The sequence below is a fragment of the Leopardus geoffroyi genome, chromosome A2 (genome assembly GCF_018350155.1).
Source record: "Leopardus geoffroyi isolate Oge1 chromosome A2, O.geoffroyi_Oge1_pat1.0, whole genome shotgun sequence".
Taxonomy (NCBI): Eukaryota; Metazoa; Chordata; class Mammalia; order Carnivora; family Felidae; genus Leopardus; species Leopardus geoffroyi.
This window is the reverse complement of record NC_059331.1, coordinates 36,615,041-36,620,431: the sequence shown is the minus strand read 5'-3', so window position 1 is coordinate 36,620,431 and position 5,391 is coordinate 36,615,041. Positions and strand designations below refer to the sequence as shown.

The 5,391-nt window shown below is 44.3% G+C and overlaps 1 protein-coding gene across 7 annotated transcripts in view; it reads left to right on the top strand.

The window, feature by feature from the left end:
• The window catches only part of FRMD4B (FERM domain containing 4B), a 324,897-nt gene that overhangs the window by 81,657 nt on the left and 237,849 nt on the right, over nucleotides 1-5,391 (top strand). The window lies entirely within an intron of this gene.

Genomic DNA, 5,391 nt, shown 5'->3' with positions numbered 1-5,391 from the left:
AGAGAGGGAGAGAGAGAGTGGGGGGAAGGGGCAGAGAGAGAGAGAGAGAGAGAGAGAGTCTCAAGCAGGCTGTGCACTGTCAGTATGGAGCCTAATTCCAGGCTCAATCCCATGAACCTGAGGTCATGACCTGAGCTGAAATGAAGAGTCGGACACTTAACCGACAGAGTGACTCAGGTGCCCCTCTTTTTCTTTTTTTAAAATGTTTACTTATTTATTTTGAAAAAGAGAGAGAGAGAGAGACAGAGAGAGAGGGAGAGGGAGAGAGAGAGGGAGAGAGAGAGAGACAATGAGCAGGGCAGGGGCAGAGAAAAGGAGAGAGCATCTCAAGCAGGCTCCATGCTGTCAGCACAGAACCTGATGCAAGGCTCGATCCCACAAACCATGAGACCATGACGTGAGCTGAAGTCAAGAGTCAGACTCTCAACCGACTGAGCCCCCCCGGCACCCCTGTGGAAATTTTTTTATAGTGATAAATGTGGATAAGCAATTCCTTCCCTCCTTCCTACTCCCCTTCATTCCCTCCTTCCTCCTTTCCGGCAATCCTTTCTTTCTTTTGTAAAAATAATTCTCATTTTTGTTTGGTTACAAATATAATTTGTGTTCAGTGTAAAAAAATTGCACTTATACGTATATGCATGCACATATGTAGACAGACACACACATAGATACACACATACATATATGTATGTTAGACCACTCAGAAAGAACTACCATCTAGAGCAAGGGTCAGCAAACTTTTTCTTTAAAGGGCCAAATAGTGAATATTTTCAACTTTTTTTTGGCCATGCAGTCTCTGTTGCAACAACTCAACTCTGCATTCTAGTGCAAAAGTAGCCATAGATAACGTGTAAAAGAATGAACATGGCTGTGTTCCAATAAAACTTTATTTACAAAAACTGGCCACTAGTGCAGGGACTGTAGTTTGCTGAGTTCTGTTCTAGGGAAAAATAGTAATAACGTACTTCCAGAAATACATGTCTTTTTTTTTTTTTTTTTTTTTTACAAAAACAGAATCATACTACATAAGCTATCTTGTATGTATTTAAATATTTATGGGTGTCTGTTATGTGCCAGCTCATGGAAAGTAGTGTAGACAGTGGTGAACGAGATGGACCAGAGACTCTGCTTTCATGGCATTTATTGCAGGGGACACACTGTGAACTCAGTAAGTGCTCTGAAAGTCACGCGGGCGGCTGTGTTAAACGCTTTCGTGTATCATAACTTTTGCTACAAATTCCCTATTCATGGGTGTTTAATTTCCTTAATTGCTTCTGTTGTAGATTACACGGTCATAAGAATTCTTGGAATTAAATCTTTATGAAAAACCATCATTTTTTACTTAGGCTGAATTCCTTAAACTGGAATCGCTGAGTCAAAAGGCATACGATTTTTTTTTTTCAGCCTTTTATTTGCTAGGCATTGCCAAACTACTTTCTAGAAAACTTAACACCAGCTTAGACTTTCACCTGGGCTGACCTTTTTTCTTTCTTACTTCCTTTGTGCAACAAATTGAGTTTCATGAATCGACAAAGTAAAATGAAAGTGGCGTAAATCTAAGCCATGAAACAGAAATGAAGAGATAGGGAATCGTTTGAGGGAGAGGAGCCCTCTTTCAGATGTTTTGTCTCTGGGGACATCCTGTGATTTGATCCCTATATAATGGTTAGAATTAAATCTCAGAGGTTCTTTAGAGCTAGCGGACATCAGTTATTAACTGCCTTCACGATGTGCCAGAAACTATGCTCAGCCCTTCATCTGCCTGATCAGAATTAAGCCTCAGAACAAAATTGAGCTGAGAAGCTACAAATGGCCCGATGGTGGAACAGGACCATGACCATAGCTCTTTGAACTAGAGGAGAAATCTCAAGCTGGCAGCCTTGTGGTCAGTTTTCTTTGGCTCACACAGTGTGGCCCCGTACAGTGTGTAAAATTTTGTTGACATAGCTCCAACCATTTTAAAACTGGAAAATGTCCCATAAAATCCCTTCTCAAGACTTTGCAAAATTTGCAAGATCGAGGCACACCGGGGTCCCATTCCCACTTGCTGAAAGTTGAGTGTGTCAGAGGGTTTGCTCTTTCTGTACTGGGACTTACATTCTGGTAAAGATATTATTGAACTAAGATTGGCAACCCCTCTGAATTCCATCCTCTTTCAAACCAGTAGTGACTTTACTGTTGGGGCAGGGCAGAGGTGTGGGGACAATGCGTTTCCTGCCTCCTCACCCAATCCACTCCTCTTATGTAGTTGATTGCCTAAGTTTGTGGTCGTACTGTTAATCACTGGGCTGTGGAAAAAGACAGGACTAAGGAGATGGAGGCTGATGTAGGTCCAGCCACCACTGCGACCCATCATGGGCCCTGGTGGTGGGGACACCTGAACTGTTAGGTGAGGGCACACCAGCTGTTGGGGGACAGTGGGCAAGATGACTCTTAGTTTCTCGGCTTCTGCCTCTGTCCTCTTATGTGCTTCTTTCCCATTTGTGCTTTGTTCATCCTCCAGATTCTTTTGTCATGCGTGTCACCACCATACTTGGCCACGTGGAAAAGGTCTCTCTACTCCATCTCACCTTAGAAAATAGACTTGGCCACGAAGGGCACACAAGGAGTCAGACCATTGTCTCCTCCCCTTTCCTCTAGTATCTCTCTGCCAAATGGCACTCCCCACAGCCGGGCCCTGTGCCCACCTGTCCCCTGCTTGGAGCCCAGGCACAGACTGGTTTCTTGCTAGGAATGGTTCTGGCATTTGCTTAGCTCGTAACTCTGTATGGCTGGAGAAAAACTGGGGCTCTGCAGGCCTTGTGGCTCTGGGAGCCAGAGCTGGGCTATCTCAGGTCTTTACCTGGCATTGTATTTATTTGTATGTACCTGTATAGAGCCATATTGTGCAAAGAAGAAATTGCTGTTACATATATGTGCTTCCCATACCCTAAGCAGTATGCCAGGTAAGGGGGTGCCAGGAAGGAAAGGACAATCTGAGAGCCTGAAGGTACCAGCAAAGAGTAAGAACCAAATCTGAGTGCGGTCCCTGCAGTAGCAGGAAGTAGATTTAGGGACTCCCTGGGGCCAAAGGAGCCAGGAGAAGGAGGCTTCTATAAGGTGCTGCAGCAAAGTCTCTGTGCCAGGAGGGGGCACATTCCTGCCCCACTTCCCCCATGAGCCCACCTGGCAGCCTCTGTCTTCAGCAAACTCTCTCATCTCCAGACTTCTGAAACTGCGCTCTCCAGTATGGACGCCATTTGCCACGCGCAGTACTGAGCACCTGGAAGGTGGCTAAGCCAAGGTGAGCTGTAATGGAAGGATAAAATACAAAGACGGCTCGAAGACTCTGTACGTGCAAAATATCACATTCGTAAACTCATAATGGTCACATGTTGAAATGATCATATTTTGGCTATCTTGGGGTCATATATGCTACTAAACTTGATTCTGTCTGCTTCTTTTTACTTTTATTAAGTGGCTACTGACGTTTGAAAATTACCTATGTGCCTCTCCTTTGTGGCTCATGTTCTGTTTCTGTTAGACGGTCCTATTGTACAGCGCTCCCTGACTCAGCCATGTCAAATGTGCTTCTTTCTGGCTTCGCTCTGTATTTGTTACACGCAGGCACGCTCACACATATGTGTGTGTATATATGTATAATAGAATAGATACTCTCAGTCTCCCTAGGTATAAGACAGGACTCATGTCTCCTTACTCTGTGTTTTATCACTGTCTGCCCAGGTGCCCCTTTTGCTATTAGACAGCCAATGCATGTTTCATAATGATGCTTTCATGCATTTGACAAATATATATGGAACCACTACTCTGGGCCAGGCTCCCCTGGGAACTTAGTAAACTTTAACTCGATATCTGACCTAATTCCCACAGGGTAAGAGTTATTAGCTTTGTTTCACAAATCAGGAAACGGAGTACAAAGTTGGAAGTGACTTGCTCAAGATCACCTACCGTGGCAGGAAACAGGATTCCGACACGCTTTGGTCTGGCTCCGAATCATGTCTCCTTTCCACTTGAACATGATCATACTGTTGAGGATTCTTCAGGCCAGGCCACTTGCCCTCTAAACCCTGTCTTCTTATGTGTCTATACATACCTATTACATGCTTGTTAATGGTCTGTCTTTCCCAGGAGACTTCACTGGAGGATAGAAACTACTCTTCTGAGCACTGTTGCATCCCTGGGGCCTCGCTCTCTTGGACATATGAAGGAATAAATGATAGTCCCTTCTCCTCCCCACCATTACAAAACTCATGTTGATTTCCGTTTTCCCTGGAGAAGATACAGATAGGCATAAAACTCTATAGCCATTTTCGCAGCAACTGTAATGTTGTAAACATTCATTTTGTATTTTATTTATTTAGAGCTCCATTATGCAAAGAAAGAATCATTTATGTGAGAGTCTGGGGAAGTAATCTCTCTCTTTCCCTGCTGGTCCCTCTTTCTGCACGTTACGTTATCTCAGACCAACATGACAAGACCCAGGCACGTGTCTTTTGTCAAAATGGAATGTGCATCCTCACAACAGCTGTGTGTTAGATGTTGCCAGAGCCTTGGTACCAACCTAGGACTGTGGGCTTTTCAAATGATCTCGGCATAACTTACTCATTATGGAAGTGGCGAATGGATTGTAACACGCCAAGACCACTTAATGGTGAAAAGACAGGAAACCATCCTGCCCACCAGAGAAGAAAGGCAGCCAGGCATGAAGAGAGGAGCATCAAGCTGTAAACCATAGGAGTGGTCACTGGTCTCAGCTTTGCCGTTGACTCTCTCCCCGACTTTGGATGAGCCGTGATTCCTCATGTTGTGAACCTTAGTTTTCGCATCTATTAATTTGAGGACATTAAAATAGATCAGAAAGGATAGCAATGTCTACATCTACCCTGTGTAACTATTGAGAACAGGAGAAAAAAAAAGTCTTGGGCAAAAAAATCACAGGACTCTGGAGTCTGAGTCCGAGATCTGAATTTAACACCCGGCTCCTCTCAACTAGTTGTCTGACTTCAAACCGGTCATTTCACTTGTCGGGGCCTTGATTGCCTTTTCTTTGTGTAAAATGTGATCATTGGACTGAATGACCTTTTTTTAAAAATGTGTATTTATTTTTGAGAGAGAGAGAGAGAGATAGGATGCTAGTGGGGAAGGGGCAGAGAGAGAGAGCAGGAGACACAGAATCTGAAGCACGCTCCAGGCTCCGAGCTTTCAGCACAGAGCCCGATGCAGGGCTCGAACTCATGAACCATGAGATCATGACCTGAGCCGAAGTCAGACACTTAACTGACTGAGCCACCCACGTGCCCCTGGACTGAATGATCTTTAAGATACCTTCGTGGTTGGAAATATGTACATGTATTTGGGTAGAGATTAGAGGGTGGATTTTGGTAGATGCAT